The sequence below is a fragment of the Trachypithecus francoisi genome, unplaced genomic scaffold, assembly GCF_009764315.1.
Source record: "Trachypithecus francoisi isolate TF-2019V2 unplaced genomic scaffold, Tfra_2.0 Lachesis_group3, whole genome shotgun sequence".
NCBI lineage: Eukaryota > Metazoa > Chordata > Mammalia > Primates > Cercopithecidae > Trachypithecus > Trachypithecus francoisi.
Window position 1 is genome coordinate 26,129,950 of NW_022681468.1, and position 24,816 is coordinate 26,154,765.

General features: G+C 40.9%; 1 protein-coding gene and 1 pseudogene across 2 annotated transcripts in view; both read right to left on the reverse strand.

Moving 5' to 3' along the window:
* Positions 1–24,816, reverse strand: part of TSHR (thyroid stimulating hormone receptor) — a 171,947-nt gene that overhangs the window by 135,221 nt on the left and 11,910 nt on the right. The window lies entirely within an intron of this gene.
* Positions 7,364–9,012, reverse strand: LOC117069241 (annotated as a pseudogene).

Below are 24,816 nucleotides of genomic sequence, written 5' to 3' on the forward strand. Positions count from 1 at the left end.
TCCAAGTTTTCAAGGCTTTTTTTTTAAGTAGTAAAACCACTCGTCTGAAAGAAAGAATTCTTCCCCCCACTTAGGTGTTTTTTGTCATGTGCACTGGTGAACAACTTGCATTTAGGGTATGAGTTATATCTGAGGACAAAGAGTCATGGATTCTTTTGCACTATCTTCAGTAATTTAATTAGAAGAGTTTATAGGTCTTTTAATGTAGAATCATAACACCATATGAGAAAACACTGAAATCTGATGATATTTAAAAGTCGTATATGGATTTGCACATTATTCTCAAGAGAGAAAAATCAAAACTTATTCAAGCTGTACTTTAATCATTCTCTTCATGAATGTCACTGTTAACTTGCACAAAACATTTAAACATTATCTGTTTCAGCCAGGCACAGTGACTCATGCCTGTAATCCCAGCACTTTGGGAGGCCGAGGTGGGTGGATCACCTGAGGTCTGGAGTTTGAGACCAGCCTGGCCAACGTGGTGAAACCCCATCTCTACTAAAAATACAAACATTAGCCAGGAATGGTGGGCACCTGTAATCCCAGCTACTGGGAAGGCTGAGGCAGGAGAATCACTTGAACCCAGGAGGTGGAGGTTGCAGTGAGCCAAGACTGTGCCATTGCACTCCAGCCTGGGCAACAAGAGTGGAACTCCATCTGAAAAAAAAAAAAAATTATCTGTCTCTTAAGGAAAGCCACCGCCAGTTTTGTGTTTCCAATATCAATGGATTTCAAAAATCAACACAGTAACAATCTCAAGTAACAGGATTAAGTAACAGGTGTAGGTTCAGAGCTTTTTTTATTGGTTGTATCTTATTTGCATCCTCTTCCACTCTGGACTCAACTGAGGAACTTTCCCACAGGGTATGGAATCTGGCTTGCCAAAGAGCCATCGAAGGGCCAGATGACAGAACTGGAAGTGCAGGGGAGTAACTTTGATCGGTGGGAAAAGGGATATGAGAAGATATGGGGACAGTAAGTTGCTTCTTATGAACTGCCCCAAGGCATGAGTCCATACAGCCTGTCCACAGATACCTTGCTTGGATGTACAGACCACTTGCCACATTACCTGCTGGGTTTCCAGGTTCCCTGGGAAGCAGTAGCCACTGCATTGCCCCTTAGCCCTTCCTACCTTTTCTTTCTCGTTACTCTCACACCAGCAAGTGATCTCTGCCTCACACTGTTTTCCAGGGAACTCTGGCTAAAAATACCTATTAACCAGTATATTAAATGTTCATTTCAATCCAGTATAGCTTTTGTGAACCTACTATATGAAAGGTGCTATATTGGATACTATAAGGGAATTAAAGCTGAATAAAATTTAATCCTTGACTTTTGGCACTAATGGTCTAGAAGAGAAGCTAAAACAATTGCATAGGCAGCGTAGCTCTGGAAAACAATTCAGGAGAGTTGGGTTCTAGGTCTGGCTCCATTGGTCGCTGACTGATATTTAATCTTGAGCAAGACATTTACTCTTTCTGGATCTCAGTTCCCTTAGCTGTAAAATACAGGGTTGTCTTAGGTAACCTCTAATGTGTCTTCCACAACTAAAATCCTATGATTTTATAAATTTAGTCGAATAGAAGTAAGACTAAAGTGCAATCCACATGCTGTGGGAACCCAGGACTTAAGGATTTGGGACGCCTTTGGGAAGAATAAGGCATTTGATCTGAGACTTGAAGGATTTGTAAGATTTTGATAGGCAGGGAGCAGATGAGCATTTCAAGCAGAAAGGAAAGCACAAACAAAGAAGTATAAAAGGAAGATTGCAATGTGCATTCAGGAGAGCTGTGAATAGTCCAGTTTGGTTGAAGCAAGGTGTAAATTAAGTTGCCTAAATGAAAGAGGTTGGTAAATTAGAAATGGAAGATGTCGACTGCCACGTTAAAAATTTGAGCTTTAACGGGTATTCATTGACCCAACATATCTATGGAACACCTACTATCAGAGAGTGAGTGAGGTGCTGAGAACATAGAAATAAAGAAAATACAGTTGCTGCCCTCAAGAATCCTCAAGGGGCTTATCAGCCGTGGGCAGGGAAGTGGTAATCACAAGTGAAGCTAGTGTAAAAAATGCTGTAACAAATGAAACTGAAGTGGAGGGAAGGGAAGTGTGGGGCATTTCAAGGTGCAATTAACATAAAAGAGGCAGAGGAGGAGTCAATGATAACAGAAGTAAGGACAATGGGAAAAAAAAAACTGCAGAAGCAGTTTTATTAACAGAAAGGTGAGTTCATTTTGGATGCTGAATTTGAGGTGCTCCCAGACAACCAGGCAGAAATGTCTAACTGGTAGAAAAATTACTGGCGTCTGGCTAGCTTGAGATGTTGGCGCAAGTGATATGAGTATATTCTGTGAGTGATTCATAGATCTGGAGAGATGTATCAAGAAAGAAAACATAGACAGAAAAGAAGATCAAGGGGAGTAGTTTGGAGGAATGCCCACATTAAACAGTCAGAAAAAGTAGGAGGTGTGGAGCAAGAAGACAGAGTCAAACTATCAGAGATGTTCGATAACCATCACAAAGGATGATGAGGGATAAAAGAATTTCAAGGAAGATGAGAGAACTTCAAGGAAGAATTAAATCAGAGGCTCCTCAAGCTTAGTGGACCAAATGCATCCAAATCAGTTGAGACATGTATTTAAAATATGGAATTTGTGTCTACATGGATCCTCAAGAAACTGTTAACAAGGATTGCCTTAGGAGAGGAAATGGAAGGAAGCTAAGGGGAAGTGACATGGTTTGGATCTGTGTCCCTGCCAAAATCTCAGGTCAAATTGTAATCTTCAGTGTTGGAGGTGGGGCCTGGTGGGAGGTGATTAGATCATGAGGGGCAGATATCCCCTGTAGTGCTTTTCTCATGATAGTGAGTGAGCTCTCATGAGATCTGGTCATTTAAAAGTGCGTGGCACTTCCCCACCCCCTTCCTCCACGCCTACTTCCCCTTCACCTTCTGCCATAATTGTAAGTTTCCTGAGGCTTCCCCAGAAGCCAAGTAGATGCCAGCATCATGCTTTCTGTACAGGTTGCATAACTCTGTGCCAAATAAACCTCTTTTCTTTATCAATTACCCAGTCTCAGGTATTTCTCTATAGCTTGTAAAAACAGACTTATACAGGAAGGGTGGATTTAAGTATTGTTTAAATTTTTACCCAATGCATGATTTACCTAACTGAATAAATACATTTAAATTAAAGTTCAAATGGGAGTTTGGATTTTAATGCTGACAATAGGTCAAAAGTGACCTCTACCTCAGACGGAAAAGGTGAGAATTTTCAGGAAGGGGGCCCCCAGGAAATACTATTTTTAAGTTGTCCTGGCAATTTTAATCTGTTGTCAAATTTGAAGACTCCTAGAGTAGATAATTTCTAATGGAACTTCAAGTTCTTAGAATAAAGGTGTTGTGGCTAAGTAGGAAAGGGAAGGTCAATATTTTCATATACAGAGATCATCCAGAAGACTTGAGAGGGCCTTATATCAATGGGATGGCAAGTTTTGGTAGAAGGCTGGAGGCAGCAGAAGTCAGTCTTAAAGGAATGAGGAATAAATAGATGATGAAGAAACAGTGGCAGTGAAGAATATAAGAAAGAAAGGAAGATACTAGTATCTGAGGCATAGCAACATCAAGCAACAAGGTTAGCATTGACTGTGTAAGCTAATTGAGGTACTAGTCTGCCAGCTACCAGAAGGGGGCAATAGAGAGCTTTCAGAGCTGCGTGACCTAATGGAGAAATCCCAAGTGAATTGAGCTGTCAATTAAAAGCACGGGATGCAATAAAAAGATTTTGCTTTTTAATTTTTAAAAAAGTGTGAGATGCAGCATAAGACTTGAATCAAGCTTAAAACATAATTAATGCTTAAAACATAATTAATGTAAGAAAATTGAACTAGGGTTGAAGTATAGAAACAAGCAAAGGATGCAGGGAGTCACCGGGAAGTAATCAAATTAACCATGAGTCGTAAGTGCAGACATCAGGCAAGAGCCAGAGTGCTTTAGCAAATTGCCTCATGGGGGACCAGTCTTCCAATGGAACTGGCATCTGGGAAGCACCAGGATTGCTTTGGCTGGCTTTTAAAAAAGCTTATAAATGCAGGAATGGTAAAATGCAATATTTGACAGAAGGAGATATAGGATACAATCCTTAGATTCAGGAAACTAAGAGAGGTATTACTGTTTCCTTTTTTTCTTTGTTTCTAAGGATACAGGAGGCTTGAGATAATTTACATACAGAGGAGAACAAACCTGAGAAAAAGGAAAGGTGGATAGTGCATGAATGTTGGGAAAAATAGACTGATAACTGAATTTTCTTAAAAGATACTGAAAATTCTCAAGTACTTTCTGAAGCAACTGTGTTCAGCAATAATAATTTTGTTTCTGCAATGTGGTGGACTTTGTGCAAGACATTGTGGAATAACTAATCAGAAGGACAAGCTTTACCATTTTCTCGGAGCTTATAATCTTGAAGATGATACAAATTAACATATAATTAAAATAGTGTGATAGAATGATAGAATGAGGCCAGGCACAGTGGCTCATGCCTGTAATCCCAGCACTTTGGGAGGCCAAGGCAGGCGGATCACCTGAGGTCAAGTGTTTGAGACTAGCCTGGCCAACATGTTGAAACCCCATCTCTATTAAAAATACAAAAAGTAGCCGGGAGTGGTGGTGGACACTTGCAGTCTTAGCTACTTGGAAGGCTGAGGCTGGAGAATCGCTTGAACCCAGGAGGTGGAGGTTGCAGTGAGCCGAGACTGCGCCATTACATTCTAGCCTGGGCAACAAGAGCGAAACTCTGTCTCAAAAAAAAAAAAAAAAAAAAAAATACAGTGAGTTAGCTATGTATAATAGCTAATTTTGAGATTTGAGAAAAGTTAGCAAAAGCCTCCTGGAGAAAGTGATGTCTAATTTTAATGTAAAGTTAATAGTGTAGGATCTATCTCTATCTCCATCTCTCTCTCTCTCTCTATATATATTTTTTACCAACTCTCTTCAATACCCAAGATAGTCCCCAAGACAATAAATATCTGGACAATGAATAATCTAAGAACTGAAAGATGAAGACTTCCTGGAAGTCTACATAATCCCCAAACCTTCCCACTATGACCACTGATAAATGTTAGATAAAACATAACAATTATTTCAAACGAATAGCTGAACTCTCTAGAAATCCAAGAACTCCCCAGATATTATCAAAGAACTGAAAACAGAGTAACAAGCTCTGTGAGAGCTCAAGAAGTAGAAAGATGATCATGGGGAAGGAATCCCCAGCCTCAGGATCCTGGGAGTTTGGATTTTAATGCTCATACTAGGTAAGAAGAGATGGCAGCACATGTGACAGGCAGAGTTGGAATTCAGATATTACTACAGAATTAGGAATGTCAAAGTGCTATACACTTAGTGAAAATGTGAGTCAGCAAAGATCTCCCCATTGACCAAAGTTTGTATATCCCTTGTGTATACTCTGTTTTGTTGTTGTTGTTGTTGTTGTTGTTGTTGTTGTAGAGGCATATTTATTGACATGCAAAGATGTTTACAATATACAACTGGGGGGAAGCAAATTACACACGTATTTACAGTATGATCTTGTTTTAGCTTCTTAACCATCAGAAAACCTCAAAGAATATTACCCCATATTTTCACACATAGAAACTTTCATTTCAGCTCAGATCAGGGATTATAATTCCCACCATGAGTCTTAGAGAACTCAGCCATAGCCTAAACGTTCTGGGTATGCTTTCTGGTCCATACCAACGACCAAGAATCACTATCTTGTAGACTGGCATAGCAGCCTCTTCCAGCTTTGCTGTTTTGTATTGTTGAAGCTGCAATTCTGGGTCTCAATTTCTCCAATTATGTTTATTCTGTCCTGTTAGCTGGTACAAATGCAGAAATGCCCAGTCTTTTCTACTAGTAAAAGATAAAGCCCTTTGGCCTTTCATAGGACACACACGAGAATAAATCATAAATGATAAAAAAAATTAAGGCGTGATTTTGCAAGGGGGAAAAAAGCAATTACCTTTTAAATTCAGGGTATAAAACAATGTATAGGACGATTTCAGCTCTTTGGGGAAGATAAAGTACAAATGGACAGAAAACGATACAAAGGACATCGAACAAGTTCCCCTTGCTGATGACTTCATGTCTCCATCTTACTCACTCAACAAAGTTTGGGGCACCTACTATTTCTGATACTGCCAGATAAAATCCATCTATTCATCTCAGACTTTTCTCCTGACCTCCAGCCAGATGCAGCCAAATGTCTAATGGACACATGCATGTGGAGGAAGTTAAGAATTGTAACACCTGGCATGGACATTGTCCGTTGCAAAATTAAACCATTTAAACCAGTCTCTGAGCTTTGAAGGCCGTCACCTCAAAATGTCCTTCAGGAGGACTGTAAAGTAGTATGGTGAGATGGGTCCTGGTGTCAGATAAAACAGCTATACCACCTGCCTGCTGTGGGAATCTGTGGGAATCTAGGAAAAAGTATTTACCCTCTCTAATTCTCATTGGAGGGTACCCAGACTAACGAGTTCTAATAAAAATACAAGTACCTAGCTCACAGGATCACTGCGAGTAGAGGAAAAAAATAAACTTGCAAAATATGGTGCCAATGCAGTGTCTGACATAGAATAGGCACTCACAAAATGTTTCCACCCTTCTCTTTTGTGAGATGACTTTGACATAAATGAAACTGCCTGACAATTTAAGAGTTATAAATGTAGAAGCAAAATTAAAATTGAACAAATAATACATTTTGTCTGAAATGCTGGGTCATTTCTGTGTTGTGGAATGCATATCTGATACAGCTGGAATAGGAGAAAGACAGTAGTTTCTCTTACATTAAACAGCCTATAGCAACCCCTGCCTCCTTTATGTAGAGAGCGCACATTTGGCCATGAGTGTGTACGTGCACACACACACACACACACTCACTCTCTCTCTAGGTATTGTTAGTTATTTGTGTGTGTGTGTATGCCTTACTTCTATAACTAGAATACAAATTGAAGGATGTTTTCTTTTTTGCCATTTTAAGCCGCAGATGGATCTAAGGAGATACTAATGAACAAGTTAGCTTACTTACAATGAACTGGTTCACTATCTTAAATAAAATGTTAAAAATATGCCAATCTAGACAAGATAAAAATCAACAAACATTTTCAGCCCAAGATATGATATTCATCTGATACCCCCAAAATAGTTTAGCTTAAACCTAGAGCTTGTCACAGGTAACTTTGTGTTAAAGATGCAATGTATAACTCGTACACCATAATAACCAAACATGATACAAGGCTCTTTGGGAATGTATAGCCTGCTAGAGTTTGGAGATGGTTCAAAGTATTCTGTCTCTGGTTCATTTTACATTGTTTCAATAATCCCTTTAACTTCCCTGAAAATGCCCATGAGTGTATTATAACTCAGGTGATCAACAACTACAACTGAGACCTTTCTGATATGCTCCTTTATGTTAATAAATATGGCCACACCACTAACAAGATTGGTTTTTGCCTCTTTATGGTTAAAGATGACTTTTGAGGCTGCCAATGCCTTCATATTGATCGTGTCTCTGGCTGCAGCTGGATTTTCAGACATATTTAAAATTACTTTCAAAACAAGATTTCTAGCTTTGTACTTTCCCGAGGATGGCAAATGAAAAAGCTCTGAAAAGTCACTGGCAACAATGTAGTGATGGACAAAATCAGTAGTCAGTTGCCCCAGTATCGTTAATCTGGATTGCTGTCCAGGTGAGTTCAAAGGAAATGACTTGGTGTCTTTACACATATGCTTAACATGTAATTCAATTTTGTGTTGTCTTTCATCCCCAGAAGAAGGATTTAGAGTAATTACTCATAAGAAAATTAGTAATTTTCTCATTTCTGTGGAGGGAAAACTGAGCAAGCTTTCAATAAGCGTCATTATACCATTTCATTAATAAACTTGGGCAAATGGGTGAACGTTATGGATACCCATTGCAATCTGTCTCTTTTATGAACAAGAGGATCAGTAGTTGACTTAAGTAAGTTAACAAGTTTTTAAAATTCCTTAGGGTCCACATAGCATTCCATTTTGCAAGGGCAAGCAAATGGCTTAATCCCATTTACCTCCCTATCCTGATTTGGTGTCTAATCTCATCTATGGTCTGGATGCAAGGGTCAGAACAAAAAGGACACTCAGGGACAGGCTGTGAGCATGAGCAAGTGTTCCTAGAAGGGCAGGCTGTTGCCACAGGCCAAGAATAGGAAATTTCTTCAGCTGAGCCCAGAGCAATATATGAAGGAGGGCTTGCCTCAGATGCCTGGGATCTAACCCGAACACTGCTGGAGTTACAGCAGGGCTTTTGGGCCAGATAGTTATGTCAGAACAGTCCTTGCGCTTTTTTTTTTTTTTTTCATTAATTTCATCCACAGGCTGAGGTCTAACTATCCTGCTCACAGGTTTAGGATTAGGGTCGAAACTAGTATCATCTCCTTCCCAAAACCAGTTCCCAATGACATTCTCTTCCTCCTCTTCCTCAGCCCCAGACCTAGGTTTGCAACTGGCCCCAGCCACAGGCTCCAACTCCTCAGCACTGACCTGGGCACCAATTTCAGGTTTATCGTTCTTAGCACCGGAATGATTACCAGCCTCTTCTGCATTTCAGAACCAGGAACTGATAGTGGCCTCTTCCTCAGCCCAGACCCAGGCATCAATACCAGCCCCATTTTCACAGGTGGAGCTGGAGGACTCATTCCCAGCCTTGGGACTGAAATCTCCAATGGCTTTGCCCAGAGCCTTAGGCTCTGACAGAGCTCCTTCTTTCATCTCAGCAATGACCTTGTTCTTAGACACTGCCTTCATCTCTGCCACTGCATCTGTCAGAGACCCTGGCTTGTCTTTGGCTTTGGCCCAGGTCTTGGCTACAGGCCTAACTGCACCAGTAGCCTCCCTGTCTTCTCCAGCTTTAGCTTGTGTAGCAGACTCTTTTCAGTTTTGGCCTGGGCTCTTGGCTTATTCTTAGTCCCAGTCATGGTTTGAAGCCCAGTTATATGGCCCTGTCCCATCTTGGCCTTGGTTCTCAATGTGTCCTAGGTTGATGTCTTAATACTCTTTCACTGGGTCAGGGAGAAACTTGGTAGTAAGAGTTCAAGTCAACTTTCAGTTCAGCAGTCACTATGTTCTCTTTCCAAACCTGCAGCCTCTATCAAAGATACAGAGGGCAGAGGCACGTTTGGGCTAGGGAAGAGTGATTGTTCCCTAGTGCAGACCTGCTGAAGCTGATGGTCTTCTGACAATCCAATGCCACCACAGCCACCAGTGGAGATGGACCTTGGATCCAAATGAATAGTTTCTGTTCTCTTTCTTAGTTAACTTCCTAGTGAACAGCTACCTACAGATCTCTACAGGAACCTAGAAAGGAACAGACCTCATCACCACCTATGTCAGCCTGCTCATATAGCAGGGGTCCTCAGGAGATGCTATCCTTCCCACAAAAGAAGAGTCCTCTAGCTAGAGAAGAGTCACAGCCTTCACAGGCCCAGGGCCCAGGTCATCAGCCTCCCCATCCTCTCCTTTGCTCTCCTCTGGCTGCTCCTCACTTGGATTCCCACTGCTTTCCCCACAATCTGAATGGCAAAGAGGCATCCCGCCCCCCATGCCACTGCATCAAACTCAATATTCTATTTTTTAAAAAGCCTTCTAGAGAATCTGGAACCATGCACCTGCCCATAAACTTGCGTGTTTTGGTTGGCATTTAAACTACTGGATGGCTGAGACACCTCCCAAGCTGAGATCGTATCATAAAATATATCCCTGAGCAGTGAAATACCTGATGTTGCTGTTGGAAACAAATGTGGAACTCCCCGTAAGCCATTTTCTCAATGATAAATGAGTTTATAATCCTAAATTATAAAATAAAATGTAACAATTCACCATGAAAGAGCCATTAAGATCTCACAATTATCAAACTGACACCCCCAAGAATTACAGGGAATAGAATGATTTCAAAGTGACTGTAAAATGAATTTGTTTAAAATAATTCAAGACGTAAAAGATATGATCAAAACCACAAAAAGGAACAGATATATGAAACCGAACAGACAACTGAAATATAACAGAAAGGGATTAGACAGAAGAGTAGTTAACTGAAGAATAGTGGCCTGGAAATGTGTGTAAAGCTAAGAAATTAGATAAAATGTAGCACAGAGAGATATCATATTAGAAAACACAAAAGAGAAGTTAAAAGGCAAGAATGAAAGATGGATGATCCAACTTACATCTAATAGGACTCACATGAGAAAAGAATAGAGAAAATGAGGACAGACAATATTATAGAGATAAGGGCTAAGAACTTCTCATTCAAAATAGAACAATGAATTCAAAGCAGGGTAAACAAAAATTCATCAACATCTACACACATTACAGTAAAACTGTTAAACTTTAAGACAAAGAGACCTTAAAAGCAAGTAAAAGTCAAAGATGAAAGCATCAAGAGAAAGATAACTGAGCTGGTGGCAGATTTCTTAACAGCAAGAGAGGGTACAAAACAATAGAATTCTATTTTAATCCCTGCGTGGGGATAGGAGGAAAAAGTGGAGAGTGGCAGAGCTTTAACTGTTTCTGTGACATTTTATTGATTTGAAAAATAAAAGAGAAAGCTAAGTTAAAGCCAATTGTTAACTTCTGGTTAATTCTGATGGTAGCACATAACTATCTGTATTGCTATTTTTGTGCTTTCATATGCATTAAGGATGGGTAAGGGTTAATTATAGAAATAAAAAGAGTGGAAATAAAGAACGTCCCCATAAAAAGGAATAGCTTGTGGAAGCAATAAGAGCAGCAGAGTGAATGGCACATTCTAGGATGTAAAAATAGTTCGAAGTGGCTAAAATAAAATTCTAGAATATAAAAATAGTTCAAAGTGGCTGAAATAATAGAAGTGACTGAAGTGGAGGGAAGCTAGTAAAGGATCTGCCTGAAAAGAGAAGCAAGCAGGGCCAGATCGCAGGGCCTTCATAAACCATGCGAAGAGTCTGAAATTTTCTGAAGAGCAATGGAAGCCAATAACGTATTTTACTCAAGAGACCGAGACCCCATCCGCAGTACAGGCTGATCACCCTGACTGCTGTGTTTAGCAAGAACAAAAGAAACTGCATTTCCATTCAGGTGGAAAAAAAATGTTAGTGGTGAGAACTCAGATGAAAACAAATGAAATGGAGACAGATTCAAGATATATTTAGACTAGTAATAATTAACAACAGATTTGATATTAGGGATGAGTGAGAAGAAAGTATCAAGAATAAACCTATGTGTCTGTCTTTAAATACTGATTTTATGTTTTTAGTTTTTCTCTTATTTTTAATTAGCGCATATTTTTGGAATATGGTATGCTGTTGTGATACATGTATACGTTGTGTAATGATCAAATCAGAGTAATTTGCAAACCCATCACCTCAAACATTTATTATTTCTTTGTGGTGAGAACATTCAACATCATCTCTTCTAGCTATTTGGAAATATACAATACATTATTGTTAACATAGCCACCCTACTGTGCAATAAAACATCAGAATTCCTCCTACCTAACTGTGACTTTATACCTGTTGACCAACCTCTCCTCATTTCTTCCTCCCCCTACCCTCTGCACAGCCTTTGGTAACCACTATTCTACTCTCTGCTTCTATGAGATCAATGTCGTTAGACTCCACATATGCCTGATTCTTCTATGAGATCAATGTTGTTAGACTCCTCATATGCATGAGATCATGCAGCATTTGTCTTTCTGTGTCTGGCCAATTTCACTTAACATGATGTCCTCTAGGTTCATCCATGTTGTTGCAGGTGACTGTGCTGTTTTGAGTATCTGGGTAACTGATGGATCCATTCACTGAGATGGGTATACAGATAGTTTTGGCCAAGAAGATAATAGTGTCACCTTTGGAAATGTTAAATATAAGGAGTCTGTATGATATTTAAGTGGGCAAATGGATGAAATAAGTTTAGTGCTCAGAAAAGAGACCCGGCTTAGAGATCTGAAATTAAAATTCATTAGAATCTCATTAGATGTATGAATGGGAGTAGGTGAGGCTGGAGAAGTGTGGCATGAGATAAGAACCTCAAAACCATCCAGCATCATTTAAATGACAGGTAGAGGAACAAAGAGAAGCTGGTACAGAAAGGCAGATGTGCAAACAGAGAAGACGAAAAAGAAAATGGGTATGGCAGCCACAGAGATGCACCACTCAGATCTCCCTCCAGGAAACAGCTTTCTGTGTAACTGTCTGAGGTGCCAGCCTCCATCTGCAGCACCTGCAGGAATTGTCACAGTGTTTTAACCAAGGCTCTACTATTCCTGGGACGCCCACAGCCCAGGGCTGAGCAAGGTAGTGGTGCTAGAGCCTGGCCTCTATGCCCGATGTGGGTTCCTCTAACAGGCAGTCTTTGCTCTGGAGCTCCCCATTGGTTTGGCCAAGACTTTGTCAGGTCTGTAGCACAGTCTGGGGCTCTCCCTCTTTATCTTTCACAGATGTTATCTTTCAATGAACCACTTGCACTCCTAATTCTGTCTCAGCATCTGCTTCCCAGAATAACTGAACTGATACAGTTGGTACTGGAATTGGTCTGAGAAAGCAGGAGGTAAAATGGGGTTTGGGAGCAGATCACTCCCTGAAAGCTGGTAATGAGGATCCCATTCTGGGTGGCACAGGGGGCACAGATAGTCTGTGGCACAAGGTGGCAGTCCAATTACTAAATCTTTAATCAATGATGGCTTGGAAGAAAGTTCTGGGAGAGAACTTTCCTGGCCTGTGCAATGTTCATGCTTTAGAAAAGTGCGTGCATGTGTGTGTGTGTGTGTGTGTTAGAGGGATGTTGAGGAGGAGGCAAGGAAGATGAAGGAAAACAATGAATACAAGGATGAAGGAATTAGCTGGATTTTTGTTGAGTCTGAAGCTACTACAGACAGTTAATGCTGAGATAAAGTTGACAGCAACTGACAAACAATTGAACACTGTATGAGAAGGCCTATATCTGGTCCAGGGGAATATTAGACAGAGCTGAAGACTAAACTCAGAACTTATAGTTCAGAGTTATACTTTTGTTTATATCTAAGAAAATGGACAAATAAGTTGTGATTTATTCATTGAATTGAATACTGTAGAAAGATTGCTTTGCCCATGTATCAGTTAATATGGAAATCTGGCAACTTGGAATAGGGCCTGAGCAGGACTTTGCAGCACCAGGCTGTGGTACAAGCAGCCCTGCCTCTTGGGCCATATGATCTAATAGACTCTATTGTGTTGGAAGAGTGAAAAGTGAAAAAAGAGGTAGTGTGGTGTGGAGTTTATGGCAAGCCTTCATAGAAGAATCAAAATATAGTACTCTGGAGTTCTAGAGTGAGGCCACACCATCTGCAGTGCAGAAAAACACCTCTTGGGGTGCTACTGAGCCCTGTTTGAGACTGAATATTTGACCATGGAAACCAGTAACTATGCATTCTAGACTGCCCCTTGTGAGCTGAGCTCTGTGGAACACATTAAGTGAGAATGTCATGCAGACTCAGCAGCAATTTGTCTAGTGGAAAGTGGTATACCAGAGATCAAACCTGAGCAGTACAACAGGGATCACATGGCCACTTTATGACACATTGAGCCATTTCTTCCTGGAAGGACCTGTGAATTATTGTCATGGTAGTAAACATTTATTCTAGATAACTGTTTGCCTTTCTTACCTACAAAGTCCCAGGCAGCACTACTAGCTGGAGGATTTGAAAGTGAGCCACAGACATAGAATTCCATATAACTCAGCATCCGACCATGAGAGACACACTTCACAGAGGAGGAGACGAGTGAGCCTGTGACCATGGGATCCTCTGGTTTTATCACATACCACAGAATCCAGAGGCAGATAGCTCTACAGAGCAATGCAAAGGCACAACTGCAATCCCAATTTGTAGGCAATTGCTTACATCATGGCATCTGCCATGATGGGGTATCATCATGCAGGTTAGACACTGAATCATAAACCTCTGTATGGATGTTATCCCAATTAGGAAGAATATATGGGTCTGGGAACCATTGGGCAGAAGCAGGAGAGAGTCCACTTATCACATTCAATGATTCACTGAAAGAGTCTGTGTTTCCTCTTTCTATAATACTAGGCTCTGTGGAGAACTCAGGCTATGATTGCCACTTGGGCATTCAGGAATTCTTGTATACAGAGAACAGCAGGCTGAACGAGGAGTCAATATCTGCTTAGGAGTAACTGACCCTGATCAGGAGGAAGAGGTAGGGCTGCTTTTACACAATGAGGATAGGGAGAAACATATTTGGAACTCAGATGATCCAGTTGGACATACTTGCTCAGTTGTGACTATAGACCAAAAAGTGCGATAATCCCAGCCTAAGAAAAGTGTGGCTACTATGGGTTCAGGCCCTCAAAAATGGAAGCTTTGATCATATCAGCAGATAAGTCATCAAGACCAGCAGAGGTGAAAGCTGAGGGGGAATTTAAAATGAACAGTGGAAGAGGGATGGTAAGTACCAATTGTGATCCCAGACAGACCAACTGCAGCAATAGGGGTCAGACTGCTCCCTAAGTTACCTCTTTCAAGTTTCTCCTCAGGAAGACAGGTCCACTGGAATCCTGGATAATCTGTTTCCCAAATGTATGTGGGAGAAGCAGATCTATATTGTGCAAGGGGCGGGCTGTGGCTCTTGTGGAAGTGAGGGCTCCGTTTAAGAATGCACTTGCTGTTAAGCTGCAAGGAGTGCAGTTGGCACACCTAAACAGCTCCGTATCCTTCCCATTATGCAACAGCAGCCCTGCCTTCTGTGCTGCTCAGAAGACCTGAACTAAGGCACCAGGCAATCAAGGAGTGTGATGTGGAGAAAACCAAGGGAAGCAGTCAGCAGTGACAAAAGCTACTGAGCATTCAACTTAGGAAAGGATCTAAAATGTTCTTTGGATTTTACAACAAAGGTTATTAACATGACTTTGGCAAGACCTTTTTCAGTTGAGTAATGGGGGCAAAAGCCAGATTGCACCAAGCTAAATGGTGAATGGGGAGTAAAAAAATCAGAAGAGTTTGAACATTTAGCTGTGAAGGGAAGGATAAAGGCGGGGAAGGAGTGGTAGGTGGATGCAAATGTGAGAACTATGGAGTGAAATTTTTTTAGAGGAAAGACACTTGAGTGTGTTTAGATAGCTGTGAAAAGCATCTGAGAGAGTAGGAGAGGGAGAAAAAAGTCAAAATAGGGTGAGGAAACCAAAAGAACATGGATATAGGTGGAGGGACTCATCTTGTATTGCTACAAAAGTGGAGAAGAAAAGGATGGGTGTAGATGCTTTTAAATGAAATACTTCATTTGTGTTGCTTTGTTTTAATAGTCAAGTTCTTTCAGAATCCCTATATCATAAATTTGTTTTCTTCAAAATATGTGACAAACAATAACCTCCCATAGTCTTACTCTGCTGAATGGGGAAGATTGTCTCTGAATAAGGAGGAGCTCCATGAACATTTGAACAATGAATTCCTTGGTCTTCCTAACAGTTCTCTGAAATAGGGCAGGACCATCTTATGGTTTTCCTTTGATAGATACAAAAGCTAAGACGCAGAATGATTAAGTGCCTTGCTAAGATGCTTAGGACTTATGGAAGGTCTCCTGACTTCCACTGTCCATTTCTATTCACCACTCTTACTGTATAAGTAGTCCTTTCACATAGTCATGCAGTAATTTCCCTGAATTCAGTGGAAAACTGTCCTCTGCTCTTCACCACGACTTTTAGCTGACATAGCTTTATACCAGATATTTTTCCTCTCTATTTTGCTGCTGTTGATAGTGAAGATATTGGATACAATACAAAAAGAAAGCACACTCTCTCGAAGCCACCCTATTTTTTTGGTCATGAAATACATACTTTCTGTAAAGTGCCAACTTTCTTATGAGAAAAAGGAATCCTTCATAAGTACATTAGACCTTCTATAATCACACAGAACTGAATCAGACAGAGCCTTAAAAGATTCTTTCATGCTTCGTAAAGCACATTTCAGAGCTTCTGGCTTTGTTGTTTTAGATTCCAGGGATTGAGGGTGGTTGTGAAATGGCAATGTGGTTATGCTACATAAGGCCAACCAAGCATTAAATACGGGCATCTGGAGGGTTTGGCAATACTAACAGGCTTTTCGGCCAAACCCTGATACAGAACAGATAAATCCTTACAGATCTATGGGCTCTATTGGCACAGAGACCCCCTAGTTAGAATTTCAGTCCCTTTACCCTACTGGGAATGAATATATCTGGAAGAAGATAAGAACTCTTGGAAGTCTTTAAAATGTCCCCTTTGAAAAGTAGACAAGTGTTGCTCTTCCTAATAAAGCTGCACAACCCTGATGCCAAACAGCTGCTGGATGGTCCCTGCATGGAAGCTTGCCCTCCACAAATTGATATAATGCTCACACCGAGGGTTAAATCAGGCCGCATCTGACAGGCTCTCAGACATACTACCGGTAATAGTAATAGTAGCTAACCTGTGATCAAGGCGTATTCTGTTATGTCATGCTACCAGCATTAGCTCATGAGCTCCGTATAATCACTCAATGTGGGGAGAGCAGATTTTACAGATCTTACTAGTTCGTTCATTCTGTGAATTGTGTAAATAGAATGTCCCACACGGGGTGATGGTAGGAGATAAGAATTAGACCACACTTCTTCTGCCTCCACATCTAAAGCAGGTTGGGGAAAAATAACTGAGAAGTAAGCTCTGGTAAACATAAGGTGAAGAATAATTTACGTCTCTCATGTAAACATTTTCCAATTCACAGCAAATTTTCTTCCTTGGCACGTTGGTTACATTTGTTAATGGAGATTAAAAAATAAGGTATAGAGGCCGGGCGCGGTGGCTCAAGCCTGTAATCCCAGCACTTTGGGAGGCCGAGACGGGCGGATCACGAGGTCAGGAGATCGAGACCATCCTGGCTAACACGGTGAAACCCTGTCTCTACTAAAAAAATACAAAAAGCTAGCCGGGCGAGGTGGCGGGCGTCTGTAGTCCCAGCTACTCGGGAGGCTGAGGCAGGAGAATGGCGTAAACCCGGAAGGCGGGGCGTGCAGTGAGCTGAGATCCGGCCACTGCACTCCAGCCCGGGCGACAGAGCGAGACTCCGTCTCAAAAAAAAAAAAAAAGGTATAGAAGCCAACATTATTATAAGAAACATCGATAGAAATAGGATATTGTTAGAATTGTTCTTCAGCTTCCTTATAACAGAGAAAAGCCCTTTGCATGAATATTGACTCATAAAAGAGTTATGAATTATGGCTTCATGCATTGCTATTAAGTCACCACTTTCTAGAAATGTTGCCAAAGATTGCCATGAGATCCAGAAGGGATAAATGCATAGTGTTCCTCTGCCAACTGGCCAGAAACAGCCTCCTTCACAAGACAGGAACTCTTAAAACCTTTTGACATGGGAAAGTAGTTTTGTAGCTCTAAGCCTCTGAGAATAAGTACACAGATTTTTTGATGTTCAGATTTTTGTATCTAAGGTATAAGGTATTGGAGCATGGAATGGGGCTGCTGTCTACATTGATGTGTTAGAAATGAACCTGTCCAAAAATTGCTGCAAGCTTTAGCCAGGCCTGTTTACATCTGTTTTCCCTTTGGGTCACTTGTCTCATTGCCCATACTCTTTGTCACCCTACAATGTGGATGAAACTTGAAAACATTATGCTAAGTGAAAGAAGTCAGATACAAAGGTCACATATGGTAGGATTCTGTTTACATAAAATATCCAGAATAGGTAAACCCATAGGGACGGAGAGCAGATTCCTGGTTTCCAGGGGCTAGGAGGAGTGGGGAATGGGGAACGACTGCTTAATCAGCAGGAGCTCCCCTTTGAGTTGATGATAATATCTTGGAACTAGATACAGGTGATGACTGTACACCATTGTGAATGTGCTAAATGCCACTGAAGGGCAGGTATACTTGAAAATGGTTAATTTTATGTTGCGTGAATTTCACATCAATTGAGAGAGGAGGAGGGGAGGGAGAGGGAGAGAGAGAGAAAATAGACCAGATTTAGGAAGATAGCTATGGAATAGTAGAAGGAGCTTTGCATTTAGAGTTAGGAGACACGAATTTGAATTCTGACTCTTTCACTTACTGGCTGTGACATAAAAGTAAAAAATGATGACATTTCTGGGTCTCAGTTTCTGTATCTCACTGAGAGTCAAACACTTCCCAAGGAAGACCACTGTGAGCACTGAGATATTATATGTGAAGACATAGCATGGGTCTAGGCACAAAGTTGATACAAACACATAACTAAGCCAAAAAACTCCACAGAACAATGATAGGTTTTTTTTTAAGATAGTACAAAAAACAAAAACAAAAACCCATGTAATTTATGTTATAGCTAAAACTGTTAAAATGTAACGAAAATAACTTGCATTAATAACTCACAATAGATAAAAATCATGGCAATTTTCATAAATCCAAACACTGAAGAACTAGGTGTTTTGTAATCATAGTTTATACTTCATTTATCTGGCTTCAAGGTATGAATTTGAATCTAAAAATTTGGTTAAGGAAATTTCTTCCGTCTAGTACTATGTATAGTAACCACATCAAGTTACTATATTTCATCATCTTAAGAGGCACATATTTTAAAATTTTTAATGTCTCAGGAACCAGGAATCCATTGATCAAAAGTGTCACTGGATCCCCCTAAGGAAGTATAGTGGAAGAGTACACCACTACAAGCATTATTGGTTAATGTTCCCAATCGTTCCTAAAGGGGACCTGTGGCCATTTGCCAAAGTAACTGTCAACTAGTAAACAGAAATCCAAGATTTCTTAAAGATTATTGGATACAAGGTTTGAGCTTATATTGATAGGACTATATCCCAGGATAAATTGCAGATATTAGTGTCAATTTGAAAGACTTAAAGGATGCAGAATAGTGGCTGCTTTATATCCTCATTCAATTCACCTATCTGCCCCCTATAAGAAACAAAACCAACAAAAACCCTAAACAAATAGATTGAGGTGAATGACAATGGACTTTAACAAATTTAACCAATAGGTAGGTTCTATCATAGCTGCTGTGCCAGATATGTCTTCATTGGAACACATCAGCACACCTTCTAGCACTTTCTATGTGATTATCGATCTGGTGAATGTGTTCTCTTCTTGATGCCTATCAATAGGGAGAATCAAAAGTAGTAAACCTTTATCTAGGAACAATAGCAATACTGATTCACTGCTTTGCCCCGGGGGCTCCATTTCATAAGAGTTTGCGGGGACGGATAGTCTGGACATTACACACATCCTTGTACTGGTCTGCTACCTGATGATATGCTAATTAGAGTTGGTGGGCAAAAAGTAGAAAGAAGCCTAGATATTCTAGTAAGAAATCTGAAGGTCAGGGGGTAGCAGATAAATCCCACAAAGATTCAGGGACCTCTTCCATTAGCAACATGCTTATTCTGGGGCATTCTAAAAAATCTCTTCTGGCCAGGTGTGGTGGCTCACGCCTGTAATGCCACCACTTTGGGAGGCCAAGGCAGGTGGGTCATTTGAAGTCAGGAGTTCAAGACCAGCCTGGCCACCTGTCTCTACTAAAAATACAAAAATCAGCCAGGTGGTAGTGGTATGCACCTGTAATCCCAGCTACTTGGGAGGCTGAGGCAGGATAATTGCTTGACTATCTGGGAGGCAGAGGTTGCCATGAGCCAAGCTAATGCCAGCCAAAAAAAAAATGAACTACGGCTGCACTGCAGTCTGGGTGACAGAGTGAGACCCTGTCTCAAAAAAAAAAAAAAAAAAATCCCTTCTAAGGAATAGGACACATAGGTGTATCTTGCCCTTTCTATCTTTTACAAAGAAGTACAGCACTTGCTGGCATCTTGGCTTTTGGCAGCAGGTGTAACCCATTTTCCCATTTATCAGATAACTCAGAAGGCTGCCAGTTTCAGGTAGGACCTACAAGAGTCTATAACAGACTCAGGCTGAAATACCAGCTTCCCTGCCATGTGGGCCACACAGCTCAGCCCAGCAGGTCTTACAACACTACAGATATCCATCCTGGACAAGGATGTTCTGTAGATTCGCCAACAGGTCCCAAGAAGAGAATCAAATCTCAGGCTCTTAAGCTTTCGGAGCAAGGATCTCCCTTCTGAAGGACAGAAATACTCTTTTTTTTGAGACAGAGTCTCACTCTATCACCCGGGCTGGAGTGCAGTGGCTGGATCTCAGCTCACTGCAAACTCCACCTCCCAGGTTTATGCCATTCTCCTGCCTCAGCCTCCCGAGTAGCTGGGACTACAGGCGCCCGCCACCACGCCTGACTAATTTTTTGTATTTTTTAGTAGAGACGGGGTTTCACTGTGTTAGCCAGGATGGTCTCAATCTTCTGACCTCGTGATCCACCTGTCTCGGCCTCCCAAAGTGCTGGGATTATAGGCTTGAGCCACCGCGCCCGGCCAGAAATACTCTTTATGTGAAAAATAATTCCTGACATGCTATTCTGTCCTAGTAGAGACTGAGATCTCTTCAATGGGACACCAAATGACTCTGTGACTACAGCTGCCCATTGTGAATTGGGTATCATCAGTTCTACTGAGTCATAAAATAAGGTGAGCACAGCAGCAATTAATTTTATTATAAAAATTTTACATTCTGCATCAATAAAGTCTAGAAAGGGAAGGTAAATTCATGAATAGGTGGTCTAGACTCCCACTTCACTTATCTCTGCTGCAGTCTCACTGAAACTGGCTTCATGGAGAGCTCCATATGACCACTTGATTGAGTTCATTGGTTGGTGTCTGCTTTACAGATTGGCACAAGCTAATGCCAACCAAAAAAATGAACTACTGCTGCATTACGGCCCCACTCAAGGGTGGCCCTAAAGGATAGTGGTGAAGGGAAATCTTCACAGTCAGTTGATCTGTGAGCATTACAGCAATCATTCTCTTTGTATGAAGGGAGAAAGAACCGTGGCAACGGTATACATGGAATACAAAGAAGTAGCAAGTAACTTACCTGGTTGACCACTGGCCTAGAAAGAATACTATTGGAAAATAGAGAACAAGAAAGTCTAGGAAACAAATATGGATGTATCTATGGGAGTGGGAACAAATTCTGTCTACCTTTGTGTCTCACGTTAATGCTCATCAGAGAGTATCCACTGATTACTCTGGTTTACGGCAAATCTCAACACCCAAGTAGACTAGATGACTCATTTTATAAATGCCATCCAGTTTTGGGGAAATGAACATGAATGAAGTGGCCATGGTGACAGGAATGGAAGCCAAGCATGGACCCAATGGCTCGGGATCCTTTTCATCAAGTCTAATCAAAATACTTCTCCTGTAAATGACAAACCTTTCCGCAGTATAGTCCAATGCTGCACCCTTGATAAGGCACATTTATTTAAAGGGAACAGCCAGACATTTGGTGGCAGTTTGATTATACTGGACCCTTTCCACCCTGTAAGAAATAGTAATTCATTTAAAACATCATGGTTACTTTGGATTTGGCCTTCTCTGACCTCCACCAGCACCACCATTCAAGGGTTTATAAAATGCCTGATCTACCAGTATGAAAACGTATACAGCATTGCCTTAACCAAGGGATGCATTTCATGGCAGAGAAGGTGCAACAAAGGGCATATGAACACTATGTCCATTAGTCTCACTATGTACCCTGTCATGAAGAACCAGACTGCCTATGAGAATGGTGGAATGAATTAAAGACTCAGCTAAGGTGCCATCTTGGGGACAAAGCCCTGCAGGATTGGGGATCTGACCTAAGAAAGAGTATGAGCTGAATCAATAGCCAACATATACTATTGTGTTCTATGTAGCTATGATACATGTGTCTGAAGACCCAGGGGCAATGGTAGAATTGGTTTGTCTCACCATCACCCCTGTAACCTGACATTCCAATTTTGAGCTTCCTGTGTCTATTCCTGCCCAATTAAAGGTACTAGTTTCTAAGTAGAAAGATTACTTCTTCCAAGTAAAAAATACAGGGAGCTTAATACTATAATGACCACCTGGTCATTTGGGCTCCTCATGCTAGTGGACAAATAGGTAAATAAAGGAGTTTCTCTTTTGAGGAATATTAAGACCTCTTTACCATGAGAAGCTAGGGCAGTTGCTACACATTAGGAAGAGTGAGGAGTGTGTCTAGGATGCAGGGAATTCACTGGGGCATCTCTTGGTTCTTTTGAGCCCATGGATAATGGTGAAGGAGAAAATACAGCAGCTATATATGACAAGAACAAGGCAACTAAGCTTTCAGAACCCTTGGAGCTGAAGTCTGGGTCTTTCCATCAGGCAATCAACTCAACCAGTCAGAGTGCTGGGCAAGGGTGAGACAAATCTAGGATTGGAGTCAAAGACAGACGAGGGCTATCAATGGCATCCTTAAGATCAGCTGCAGCAGGGCAGACTAGTTTATTTCACAAACCCTCTTGCATTATGTCTTTGCCAAGACTGCATCTTGAAGGAATCTCTGTGGAAGTTGGGGCTTGTATCCCCCTTTCTTGTAAAAAAAAATAAGTAAGGACATCTCATTCTTACAAAATCAGAGGCCCTGTATTTTATTATGGGAGCCAGACATAATGAAAAGTTTGGGCAGATCTGAGTTGTGCAAAGGCTAACTGACCCTGGATACCTCTTATATATCATTTTAGATTCTCTCAGCATGCCTCTTATACTAGCCCTGCTGCAGCTACCAGTTCTGTATGAGCTCTGACTAGCTTCAGACAGGTACAACTCAACAGTACTGCATCTCAGCCCTGCACCACACACCTCTCATCTCCCACCCCGGGGAATTTTTTTGTTAATATCAGGAAATTCTGTCATCACCCAGGCACAAGAAACCTGGAAGGTCAGTACAATTAACTCCCTGACTCATGGAAGCCAAGAACTGATGGATAGATGTTTTATCTTTCCTCCTTCCTAAAGCAAGGGTCCTGAGATGCAAGTCATCTGAATTCTCAGGTGGTCTCAGGGGTTTCAGCAACCATTTGTTTCTAGCAGCAGCAAACTCTCCCTTTCTCCCCGCTTCACTTCCCCATCCTACCTTCCGTTCCTGGAATCATACTCCCCAATAAGAATTCTCACACGGGCTCTCTTTCTGGAGAATTCAGGCTAAGATATCACTGACTCCTCTTTTTTACTCAAAGTCCACATAGTCTGTTAGAAAATCCTGTTGGATTTACCTCCAAAATAAGCCCAGGAAATTTCTTACCACATTCCCTGCAATTAAACTGGTTCAAGCCAGTATCATCTCTCACCTGATTAAGAAACATAGTAGCCAGGGTGATCCTACTAAAATGTAAGTCAGACCAGGGCCGGGTGGGGTGGCTTACACTTGTAATCCCAGCATTTTGGGAGGCTGAGGCGGCCAGATCCCCTGAGGTAAGGAGTTCGAGACCAGCCTGACCAACATGGTGAAGACCCATCTATACTAAAAATACAAAAATGATCCAGGTATGGTGGCACATGCCTGTAATCCCATCTTCTAGGGAGGCTGAGGCAGGAGAATTGCTTGAACCCGGAGGTGCAGGTTGCAGAGAGTCCAGATCGCACCACTGCACTCCAGCCTGGGCAACAGAGCGAGACTCCGTCTCAAAAAAAAAAAAAAAAAAAAAAAAAAGTAAGTCAGGTGTTGCTTTTGTGTGTATGTGGCTCAAAATCCTTAATAGCTTCTTATCTTACTCCAGATAAGAAGTGGTCAATAAATACTTATTTAAAATATAAAAAAGGAAAGAAGGGAGAACATTTTACAATAAAATGCCACCTGTCTAGAGGTAGTATTTCTGGTCATCTCAAATCTGTAGACCATGTCCACAAACCCAGAAATAACTGCAAAGGGTGTTGAGACAGAAATACTGCCATCGTAAAACATCGTGAAAAAAGAGAATCTAAGGACGGGCGTAAATGAGATACTCTTCCATGAAAAAACTGAAGACTTTCTCATGGAAGAGTATCTCATTTATGCCCATCCTTAGATCCTCTTTATTCTCATGTATAAAGCCCTTCCCTAAAAGTAGCTTTCTAGTTTCTTGGCTTAAAAAAAGATTGAAATAAAAAAATATAAAGTGACAGTACCTGGCAATAAGAGGAGACAATTTCAGTCTCCTCTCTGGAGTTGCATAATTATGAGAACACACAGGCATGGGTAAAATTAAGTTAATGCCTACAAAATATAAGCCAAAAGCTTCATGTATCATATAAATACAGAGATCGTGTTTTCTGAAAGAAAAATTTGGACATAAGGAAGCTCTTTCCAGGTGCACAAGTAATGTGGGAAGTTTAGATTAAAATGATGATGAAATATTTGAACTTCTGGAACATTCTCATGGAAGTCTTTTCAATGGGGCTGTGCCATAAAAATCCAGGGTACATATACCTATCACCTCATATACGAGAACAATACTTATAAGATGTCTTAAAAATCACAAGTGCCAGTTTTGGAATCAAAAAATTGTTTTGAAAATTTCTGGAATACCCTAAATGTTCTTAAAGGTTCACACAGAAATGAAGTCAAGTAAGTAGGGTCTGACATCTAAATGGAACACTTTAAAACTCAATCTGTAATATTCAACAAATGGGACCATTTTGCTCATTCTTAAAATTTTCAAATGCTATTTTTTAATTAATGTAATGAAAGGCAGAGAGTAATTAAGTATGTTGACCAGCTTCAGTAAAAATGGAAACAGAGTCAGTATGAAGAATTTAACATCATGTAGTAGGCATTAGAAACTTGAAAAAATCTGTCAACTATTGACTTGAAAAAGTGGCAACATTCAGTGAACTTCTGTGTGA